This window comes from Mastomys coucha, unplaced genomic scaffold, assembly GCF_008632895.1.
Source record: "Mastomys coucha isolate ucsf_1 unplaced genomic scaffold, UCSF_Mcou_1 pScaffold12, whole genome shotgun sequence".
NCBI classification, from domain to species: domain Eukaryota; kingdom Metazoa; phylum Chordata; class Mammalia; order Rodentia; family Muridae; genus Mastomys; species Mastomys coucha.
This window is the reverse complement of record NW_022196894.1, coordinates 30,315,188-30,327,103: the sequence shown is the minus strand read 5'-3', so window position 1 is coordinate 30,327,103 and position 11,916 is coordinate 30,315,188. Positions and strand designations below refer to the sequence as shown.

Genomic DNA, 11,916 nt, shown 5'->3' with positions numbered 1-11,916 from the left:
GAAGAAGAAGAAGAAGAAGAAGAAGAAGAAGAAGAAGAAGAAGAAGAAGAAGAAGAAGAAGAAGTATGGTATCAGGGTGAAAACCTTTAATCTCATCACTCAGGAGGGCAGATCTCATATCCAGGTTCTGGGCCAGCTGGGGCTATATAGTGAGAGCCCGTCTCAAGACAAAAGCAAAAACAAAGAAAGCCGAAGCCTACCCAGTCAGGGATCTGCAACACAGGACACAAAGGACACTGTCCCTGAAGAGTGCCTGGCCTGCCAGATGGTTATCAATACACTGCCTGATAAACTATAATACGAAACATCAATATCCATTATTTTAAAATGATTGAGGGTAAAGACTCCTGGGAGGAAGTGACCCCACTGGATTTCTTACCCAGTCGACTGAAAAAGATCAGAGTCACAAGAAGAAGAGATCAAATATTTGCCCTGGTGCTTTCAAATGCGTGGTGAGTGATTAACTGAATGATCACACATAACCCTTTCAATCTTGTTTGATAAAGGAAATGAATTGCTTCTCTCTCTTCTGTGGTACTAGGTACTGAACGCGGGGCTCACACCTGCTGAGCACACACTCTACCACCGAGCTACCCCCTAACAGGGGAATTCTAAATGAAGATGTGAAACGGGCAGAGGACTCTGTCTATAATTATCAAAGAAATAAAAACATATTGTTTTCTCTGGAGTCTTAATGGAAGCTGTGGACGGTAATCTTCAAAATAAGTTTTAATGCTTTGTGGGTTTGTTTGTTTTTAACTTTATGTGTGAGTTGTTTGCCTGCATGTATGTAAGTGTCCCAAGGAAGCCAGAGGCCACCAAATCACCTGAAGTCAACAAGGTGTAAGCAGCATTGTGAGTACTGGGAACTAAACCTGGGTTCCCCGCAAGAGAAGCCAGGATGCTTAACCACTGAGCTCTCTCTCGAACCCTGTCTTTGGTTGTCGGTTGGGATTTTTTAGTTTTTTGTTTTGTTTTGTTTTTCTTTGGGGGGATGGTTTTGGTTGGTTGGTTGGTTGGTTTGGTTTGGTTTTTTGTTTTGTTTGTTTGTTTGAGACAGGGTTTTGTTATATATTCCAAGCTGGCTTTGAACTTGCAACAATCCTCCTACCTCAGCCTTTGGAGTGTTGAGATTAAAATATAACCAGCTAAAAAACATTCTTAAAAAGAAAAAAAAACATACATGTTTATTACTTTCTATTTGTGTGCACACATGCATGTGTGTGTTTATAAATATAACCCGTGAGTCCATATGTTACTTGTACATCAGGGCTGACCGTGTGGCACTGGACACCCAGTTGGCATGCTCTTCCCCAGGGAATGGGGGGCACCTCTCCCACCCCCAGCTTGACTCGGTTTTCTGTAGCTCTCTGTGTAGAGCCGAGGCCTCCTGGTCTTTTTTCCCTGTGCAGTCTGGCATGTTTGTTGCTGTCCTCCTGGCTCTGCTCGTGTTGCGCGGTCATGTTGGTGAGACTTATGGGTGTAGTTTCTGATACTACCGGGAGACATAATCTCACAGCAAAGATATTTCTTAGCAGCCGTGTTCACTGTGTCTCCTTCAGCATCCTAGATGTGAAGTACATGTCCTGCTTGGCTAGGTAATAAGGTAGCACATGGGGTGTGGGTCTAACACAAGATACCAGGCACCAGCTCCACTCCCAAGCAGACTCTGTCACTGCTCCTCTGTTGCCAAAGCTGTCGCCATGACCCCTGGGGTAGGGCAAGGAACTCCCAGCTAAGGTTTCCAGGGGCTTCCAGGTCGCTTTCCAGAGGAAAGGCTTTTCAAAGCTGCTTCCACAGAAACATCCTTGCAGTAAGGGACTGTCTGTTTGCTTTCACTTTCCTGTCCTGTGCATGCCCACAGTTCTATAGGAAAGAAAAAAAAAAGAACTTCTCAAACAGCAACAACGGCAAAAGCCTTCCTGTTGACATGATGCCAGTCAAATGACTCTACAGTTGGACCTACCCTGACCCTGTGCATTCTGAGACTCCATGGTGAAAAATAAAATAAGATAAAATGACCAGCTCAAACCTTGTCTAACATTCAAAACCTTTAACCTAGGCACTTCCATCTATTCTAACGCTTATTCTTCGGCCTGACGGACTGATTCGTCTGCTCAGCAGCAATGTCACCGAGCCCCTGAGACTACTCGATAGAAATGTACTACTGGTTTGACTAACTGCACCTCTTCTGATGCTTTCCAAATCAGGTAGAGAGGTTGATGAGGACCTAGGGTTATTACAGCCACAGTTCGGGGCTGGAGAGATGGCTCAGCGGGTAAGAGCACCGACTGCTCTTCCAAAGGTCCTGAGTTCAAACCCCAGCAACCACATGGTGACTCACAACCACTCCTAATGAGACCTGGTGCATCTGAAGTCAGCTACAGTGTACTTATGTATAATAATAAATAAATCTTTGGGTCAGAGCAAGCAGGGACTGAGCGACCGGAGTTGACTGCAGGGAGTGAGGTCAACCAGAGCAAGCAGAGGTCCTGATTGGGCAGTGGTGGCGCACACCTTTGATCCCAGCACTTGGGAGGCAGAGGCAGGAGGATTTCTGAATTTGAGGCCAGCGTGGTCTACAGAGTGAATTCCAGGACAGACAGGGCTACACAGAGAAGCCCTGTCTCGAAAAGACAAAAAAAGAAATTCAATTCTCAACAACCACATGAAGGCTCACAACCATCTGTACAGCTACAGTGTACTCACATATATAAAATAAATAAATCTAAAAGAAAAACCACAGCTCGATTCCTCTGCAGAATTGGTTCTTCAGAATTGGAGAGAGATTTACTCTTCATGAGATAAAGGAAACTAAGTCTGGCTTTGGGGAAAAACTGTGATTTCTACACTAATTGATCAGGAGTAACAAAAAAAAAAAAAAAAACTCTCAAAAAGAGAAAAGGAGACAAAGACATTCAGCAGATAATTGGTACCAGTCTCTGTCCTCTTAGTTCCCTGGCTAACTCCTCTGCTATTGGCACTGGCTGGCCCGATAATTCTCATTCATATTGAATTACTGGTGGGGCCCTGCATCTTACGCTATATGGTCAATTATGTATCAATTTGGAAAAACTAATGGTCCTTAGGACCAACCACACCTCTAGAAGGTGATGAGTCCACAATTGGACTCATTCACTAAGACTAGAGAAGAATGTAACAGGTCCCACACCTTAGCACAACTGATTCCATGATGGAAGGACCATTCAGGCCATAAAACATCTGCGAAACCAGAAACAAAGACCTAATCCATCAAAGCCCATAGCTCTGAAAAAGTCTCTAGACTTACTAACCTTGCTTTTAGGCTTCTGTAGTTCTCCTTCTGGCTAACTGCTCTTCTTTACCAAAGTACGTGGCTTTTGTGCTTAAAATCTTGCCCTGAGAAAGGTTCAGGCTACACTGGGATTCCAAACAGCCAGTGTAGTCACCAGCTGGCTAATAAGACTTTCTATTGGCTTAACCCATGTCCAAGCAGTCTCCTCTCATGGATACCCCACAACAAACCATCAGGAGAAACTTCCAGAAACATCTCTACACCCATCTGCCCAAGGCTGGAAAGAGGGAGGAGGTATGAGTCAAGCCTTATTTTTATTTTATATTGATTGGTTCGTTCTAACATAAAATTAAGCATTTTAAGCTTAATTTTGCAAGGTTTTGAGTAGGATTGAGATATCCAATGCTATTACTACTAATTCCACATAGTTTTTATTGCCCCTATCCCCAGCATTGGATGGGTATTCATTCATTGGTTGCCCTACCACTCAGCAGCTACTAGTTTGCAAACTGTCACTTGAAGTCCTATTCTAAACATTTCTCTAGCTGGGCAGTGGTGGCGCACACCTTTAATCCCAGCAGTTGGAAGGTAGAGGCAGGTGAATTTCTGAGTTTGAGGCCAGCCTGGTCTGCAGAGTGAGTTCCAGGACAGCCAGGACTACACAGAGAAACCCTGTCTCGAAAAAACCAAAATAAAAATAAATAAAAAATAAAAACAAAAAAAACAAACAAATTTCTCTAAATGGAACCATGTGGAATTTGGTCTTTCAGATCTGATTTCATTCCCTTGGTGGAATATATCCAATGTTTATCCATACTGTAGTCCCTTAGCAGAATATGGTCAAGGTGGTCCATGCTATAGCCAGCTTTAGTATGCTGTCTTCATTAGGATTTCCATTGCTGTGAACAGACACCATGACCAAGGCAACTCTTATAAAGGACAACTTTTAATTGGGGCTGGCTTACAGGTTCTGAGGTTCAGTCCATTGTCACCATGGTCAAGCATGGCAGCGTCCAGGCAGACATGGTGCTAGAGGAGCTGAGAGATCTACAACTTGATTGGAAGGCCAACAGGAGAAGACTAGCTTCCAGGCAGCTAGGAGGAGGATCTCCGAGCCCACCCCCACAGTGACACACTTCCTCCAACAAGGCCACACCTATTCCAACAAGGCCACACCTGGACTGAGCATACTCAAACCACCACATATGCCAACCCTTTTATGGTAAAAGATCTCTTTATGTGGATTTTATCACAACTCGTTCCAAACCTGCTCTCATTTCCTCCCTCTGCAGCCACAGGACACCAAGCACCTTACCTGGTTCTAAGTCAGCCCTTTGGATGTCTCCCACTAGCCATCAGCACCCTTAGACAATGCAGAAGGCTTCTACCCCATGCTTTGTCCTTCTGTCCTCCATTGTCTTGGGCCCCACCCCACTTCAGGACACCTTTCTTTCTCACCTGGATGACGTGCCAGACCCCTGAAATGTGGCCCTGGCTCTCCCGTCTGCCCAGTACATAGTGGTAGGAGTGGCCTTCATTTTCATAGCTAATGGAGTCTCTATCTTGTTTAAATCCCTTCAGTGATTCATGGCCTTCAGGATAATATCCACATTTGTCATCGAGGCTCCTAGGTCCATGTGGGGACACGTGCCCTCTTCACTCTCAGCCTTGCCTTACATTACCATGTAAGGCTCTCATCCAGTCCACGGAGCCACCAGGCTCTGGTCCTGACAAAGAGGAACTTATGGATTGAGATTCACCTCAGAGGTCGCCTCATTCTGCAGAGCTTCCCTGATCTCTTCCTGTCCACCTAGCCAGACTGAAGCCCACATAGTCTAGCTGCTACTCCAAGGTACCTCTCTCAGTGACCCTTGGAGCTCCTGTGTGCCCTGAGGCAGAGGACCTGAAGCTCTTAGGGAGGATTCCTGAGGGTCCTGTAGTCCCTGCAAGTTCACCAAGGGTGTGAGATCTCAGTAGAGCATCATCATGCAATTGCACCCCATGTGGTCACTGAAGAGCAACTGCTGCACACAGGCAGAGCGGCTGCAACGTTTCCCACAGATACTGTGGGAAAAGGAAGCGAGAACTCAAGTGCAGGGCAGTGCTGTGCAGCAAAAACAGAATGGAAATATAACTTTAAATATCTTATTCACCACATTAACTGTAAAAAAATAGATAAAATCCATCTTAATAGTTCTTACTGTAAAAAAATAGATAAAATCAATCTTAATAATTCTTACTTAAGGCCTATTTAAAATATTATTATCTCAGCATAGTGATATAAACATTGTATGTGAGACAGCTTACACTTTTCTCACAGGGTGTCGTCGAAATCCATGTGCATTTTACGACACTAGTCTGGCCTAACCATATCCAAGTGACAGAGGCAGCTACCAGACAGGAAGATGGGCTCGGAAGACCTTAGCAGTGCCTGAGGACTGACCCGCAGCTGGAAACACCTGGACACGATGCCCTGAGACTCGAGCGTCCTCAGCTTGCCTGGACACCTTCCCCCAGGCTCCTCCCTGAAATGCTCCGTATACATCCCTCCCTTAGTCCCACTGGGACTTCTCAGAGGGAAAGATAAAAGTTCTGGGACACAAAAAGGCTCTGCCACATTTACCCAGTGGCTGTGTCCCCTGGGGAATAAGCTCCTCTCAGCCCCACGCCATTTGCACTGTCGCCTCCTTGGCCCGTCTATATGAATTTATTCAAAGTCAATTGATCGATCAATCCAGTGCTTCTTTCAGAGTTGACTGTATGGGAGCCCCTTGCAAGGCCCTAGGTATAGGAAGGAAGTCTAGTTCCTGTCCCCATGACCTGACCGTCTGGTCTCCAGGGAGCTCCTCCCCACACCTGTCCCTTCACCCTGTTTTTTTTACTTTTCTTTCCTTCCTCCCCCCAGGCCTCATGTGTCTTTCCTGGTGAGGGTCTGTCACCTCATCTCACTGCTTTGGGCTTAGTTGCTGTTTTCACAGTTGGTCTGGTCTTGCCTCTTCCTGGGGAGGTTTCTGTGGATGCATCACTGGCCTCAAAGAGCACCAAGTGTCAGAGATGATGGGGTGGCTGGGAGGATACAGAGGGAGTCTGGGCTGCACCGCAAAGCCACAGTTCAGGGCCCCGTAGCCTCCATCACCCTGGAAGGACCCACGCTGAGCTTGTCTGAGGATGACACCTAATTTGAGGAAGGACAGGTGTGTCTGAGGCAGAGCAGAAAGAAGCACATACACTCCATCTCCCATCAACCTTCTGACCAAGATTCCGAGTCTTGAGCTTATATCAATTTAATATCTGACCAGATCCTTATACTCAAGGGTGTGATAGCTGATGGATAATGGAGCAGGGGGAAGAAGCAGGAGCTTCCTCCAGGCACTCTATCTACAGTGCTGTGATGCCTCCAGACACCCCAGTGCTTCCACTATGGAAAGGGGGTGAGGACTCTGCATGAGTCAGTGGACAGTGACCCCGGCTTCCACCGCTGTTTTATAAGCTTTATAAGCTGTTTTTATAAAGAAAGGGTCCTTCTCAATCTTTATACTTCTCCAACAGCTTGGCATATCTAACGGTTAAAAGGACATCAGCTGAAGATGTTGGAGGAAGTGGTGGGGACCTGATCCAGGGCCTGGCACATACTAAGCCCAGGCCAATGTCCTGAGTCTCCACCACATGGTAAGCACTTGTCTTAAGAGAGTTCAAGCCAGGCTGTGGTGGCGCACACCTTTAATCCCAGCACTTAGGAGTCAAAGGCAGGCAGATTTCTGAGTTCGAGGCCAGCCTGGTCTACAGAGTGAGTTCCAGGACAGCTAGGGCTACACAGAGAAACCCTGTCCCAAAGAGAGAGAGAGAGAGAGAGAGAGAGAGAGAGAGAGAGAGAGAGAGAGAGAGAGAGAGAGTTCAAGACTTCACTAAACAAACTATCTTTTTTTTTAATTTCTAAAATTTATTTTCATCTTGTGTGCCTGCATGTACGTCTAAGGTTGCCAGATTCCCTGGAGCTGGAGTTACAGACAGTTGTGAGCTGCCATGTAGGTGCTGGGAATTGAACCCAGGTCCTCTGGAAGAGCAGGTAGTGCTCTTAACCATCTCTCCAGGCCCTGAGCAAACTATCTTGCTGAGTCTATGATATGCATGTGAAGATGTGGTGATATTCCTGGCTAGGACTCTGGTGAGACATCTGTGGGAAAGAATTTTAGATTATCAGGCCTTCTGTAACTGTATGAACCCCATTACATATGTGTTTTTTGGGTTTTTTGTTTATTTGTTTGTTTGTTTGTTTCCCAAGACAGGGTTTCTCTGTGTAGCCCTGGCTGTCCTGGAAGATCTGTAGACCAGGCTGGCCTCGAACTCAGAAATCCACCTGCCTCTGCCTCTGCCTCCCAAGTGCTAGGATTAAAGGCGTGCGCCACTACCGCCCGGCTCCCATTACATGTTTGTAAAGGGTGTCCACCTAGTGCCTCCCCAGCAGGGAGGAGAAGAGCCAGCAGACTCTCCTCTCTGCCTTCTCCTCCTCCTCCCCTCAGGTTCAGACTTGCATGGTGTCTCAAAGCCCTCTCCTCTTCCTCCTTGTTTTCTCTCAAGCACTTACCTCCCCTGGGATGATTCTCAGCATCCAATTCCAACTTTATGACTGCTTCCTGAAGCCTTGGCCAACACAGCAGAGTCACACACTTTCACACACCCTCAGGCCTGCCAAACCCAACACCAGGGGGAAGCATGTGATTCTACAGCAGGGGGAAGCCCATACAGGGGACCTCAGCAGGAAAGCCCCACCAGGACACCCCCAAGCCAGGTCTCCCCAGCAGGACACCCCAAGCCAGGTCTCACCAACAGGACACCCCAAACCAAATCTCCCCAGCAGGATACCCCAAGCCAGGTCTCCCCAGCAGGAGGCCCCCAAGCAAGGTTCTTCAGGAAAAGCACTCCAGTTCTCTGGCTCATTTCTCAGTCTGGGAGACCTTGCGGCAGGAAATGTGCTTCCTCGGCCTCCCTTCTCCGCCTCATCCCACATCTTGATGGTTCTTGTAGTCACCTGGCAAACAGCTGGTTCAAGATCAGGTTGATTCAAAGCACTACCCCTGGTCTAACTCTGGCTACTTGTCAGAACAGCATGGACTGCTTTTGGAAAAGGTCTCACCAAGACCATCACTGGAGCGCTAGCCACCAAGCCTGTGGCCTGAGATCAATCCCTGATAGGAGAAAACAGACCTCCACACATGTACCAAGAGACACACACACACACACACACACACACACACACACACACACACACACACACACTGCCAAAGTTAATGGAGGGCTGGAGAGATGGCTCACTTCCTGCTCTTGCTTGGTACTCAGTTTCAGGTCCCAGAAACCCCATGGCAGCTAATTCTAATCTCTAGAGATCTGGCACCCTCTTCTGGCCTCCAGAGGTACTGCATGCATTTGGTGCACAGACGTGCATGTAAAGCATCCAAAAACACCCATATACATTAAAATAAATAAATCTTTTTTTTTTTAAATAAATCTTAAAAAATAACAAAATAGATCTGACTGTCTCCAAACAGACCGGCATCTCTGAGATGTGAGGCCCAGGCAGGGGACTGCTTATCTCAGGGTCAGGAACCACACTGAAGCACTGGCTCTAATTTAGAATGCTGCCCTAGCGCTCTCTCTCATCTCTCACGATATTCTAAGACAGGAAGACAGCAGCCAGCAGTGGTCGTGAGGACCCTCCGCGCTCTAGTAGCTCAGCTGCCCGCTTTCTAGTCAGACTCTGAGTCCAGGGTCTGAAAGGCTCTGCAAGTCTCTCTTCACTCTGGACGAGGAGGTGGGAGATGCATGTTCAAGGGAAGGGGCGAGGAGGGGAGTTTTCTGGCAGCGTGTCATCTGAACTGGACGTGGATATTTCTGCGTCCTGGGACCCACATCAGAGAGTGAGAGCAGCCTAAGGCTTTTCGACCTGGGTTTCAGGCCTCTTCAGGTCCTTTGTGGTATATGGACAATCACTTCAGAGTGCATCTGAGGAAGGGGTCCTGAGACTGTCCCATCCACCAAACAGGCTCTGCGGGCCTTGGGCAAGTGGATGGTCAATCTCCATTGTTGGAATGTTTACAAGGGCTTCTTCAGAGAGGATACACTGAACAGGAAAGACTCCCCCGGCCCCAAATATGGGTAGCACCAACTTGTGGGTTGAGGTTCTGGACTGAATACAAAGAAGAAATGAGGGCTAGTATTCATCTCTTTCAGATCCGCCTGCCTCTGCCTCCCGAGTGCTGGGACTAAAGGTGTGCGCCAGCGCTGCTCTCTGTTTCTTGACTACAGATGCTTTGTGATCAGGTACCTCATGCTCTGTGCACCATAATCTCTCCATCGTGAGCCAAAGTTGATCCTTGCTCAAGTTGCTTTTGCTAGACATTTGTGGCAGCACCTCAGGCTCCCAGAGGCCCAGCCATTCTCAGCCTCCCTTGTGCCCAAAGGAGTGAATGAGCCCAGCACATAGTTACTCTTTACTGTTAGAAGTAACGTGTAGCAGAATATAGGGGTTTGGATGTAGGTCATCCCGGATCGAGACCCATACTTACCAGCTGTGTGGTCTCCCTGACTGTCCTGGAACTCACTCTGTAGACCAGGCTGGCCTCGAACTCAGAGATCCACCTGCCTCTGCCTCCCAAGTGGTGAGATTAAAGGCACGCATCACCACCGCCTGGCTTTTTTTTTTCTTTTCTTTTTAAAGATTTATTTATTTATTTATTTATTTATTTATTTATTTATTTATTTATTTATTATATGTAAGTACACTGTAGCTGTCTTCAGACACACCAGAAGAGGGCATCAGATCTCATTACATATGGTTGTGAGCCACCAGGTGGTTGCTGGGATTTGAACTCAGGACCTTCGGAAGAGCAGTCAGTGGCTCTTAACCACTGAGCCATCTTTTCAGCCCAAATTTTTGTTTTCTTAATCAAAGGAAGAGAAAAGCACTGGCATCTTTTTTTTTTTTCTCAAAAGGAATTCTGGTCAAGTTTTATTAAAGGAAAATGTTCTTGGGGGGAAGAAAAAAAAGAAAAAAAAAAAGGAAGACGTTCTTGTTTTCTTTTCAGCAGTCTGTTCTGACACGCTTCTAATAACATCAGAATCCCATGGGTCAATGATAGCCAGTGTACATACTCTGAAGTATTTTCCACACCCTGTACCCAGTTCAATATTATTGCCATTGCAGTGATGGACACCAGTTTTAGCCAACGTAGCATAGTACTCTATTTCAGATTTCCTCAGAGCTGGGCAGTTGTTGACGAGGATAACCCACTTCGCTTTGCCTTGTCGGATAATCTTCAGAGTCTGTTTGTACCTCAGCTTGTACTTTCCACTTTTCATAACAAGCTGGAGCCTAGAGTTGATCGACTCCAGAGACTTTTTCGTCTTCTTTGCGGCCACCACCTTCCTGCCTTAGGTACGGGACAACCCTCAACCAAGATCAGCCGCCACGATGGCCGAGGAGCAAGAGAAAAAAACAAAAACCGAGCACTGGCATCTTAAGCTGACTGAAAGGATCCAATAAATTCTAAGAGCAGGTGGTCATCAGAAAGAACATACGTTCTAAAGGAGGACGGTAGCTCCCCCTAGGGGACACGTTGAGAAGTTCCAGAGCTATTTTTAATTATCACAATGCCAGAGGCTACAAGGGCAGGGACCCCACAACACGGGGCAGCAATGGCCTGTAGTATAATGTACAAAGGAAGATTTTAAACATACTGAATTTTCCAGGAACTCAACCACTGTGCAAAATTGAAGGAGCTGTGTGTTTTGTCTGGCACCTCACCAAGAGCCATTTTTACTTCTTGGAAAATCTCACCTCTCACAGCGCTGTCAGTGTAGCGGTGTCAGTCCCAGGCGTCCACACTGGACACAGGCTGTTCTTGACCTGTGTTTCTCACACTCTACGGTGCACTCAACTCTCCAGGGCATGTGTGTGTGCGTGTGGGTATGAATGTGCCTGTGTGCACACAGAGGCAGAGGAGGGTTGAGGCCTCTCTATCACTCTTCTACTTACTCCCTTTAGACAGAGTCTCTCATGGAACCCAGAGCCAGACCTTCGGCCGGCAAGACGCAGTCCTCCCCCCAACCCCGTCCCATAGCACTGGGGTTATAAGCCTATGTGTGTGAACATGCTGGGACCCACATTCTCACTAGCGCAGCAAGCGCCTTTAACCATCCCCACTCTGGCTCGCTTTGGCCTCAGCTGGGTGCTGTCCACAGTGAACACTTGGGAAATGGAGGGAAAGATAGTCAGGTGAGGGCAGGTTCGGGGGGCCCACCTGGCAGTCACACATGGGGACAGATTACATCATCTATGTTATCCCGTTACAGCCTAGTAAGGATCATTCCAAACACGGGACAGGGAAGATGTGGGGCCTAACAAGCTAAGGGTCTCTGTGCAACCCCTGGCAGTGGTTTGTAGTATCAGAAGTGGGAGTTGACCAAACTCAGTACAAGTTGCCCCCAGACACTGGGACAAGCATCTAAACAGTCAAGTGGCTGCAGGGGTGTTTGGGCCATAGCCTCAGTTCTTGGTTTTAAGCCTGCATCTCCCTATGGGTGGTCCACATCTCTGACCCATGCTGGTCTGTCAGTGGGGTCCAATTCACAGCAAGCTCACCTCG

At 47.3% G+C, this 11,916-nt stretch overlaps 1 pseudogene; it reads right to left on the bottom strand.

Moving 5' to 3' along the window:
* Nucleotides 1–6,799: 6,799 nt before the first annotated feature.
* On the bottom strand, nt 6,800–11,085 carry LOC116086266 (annotated as a pseudogene).
* Between the last annotated feature and the right edge of the window lie 831 nt (nt 11,086–11,916).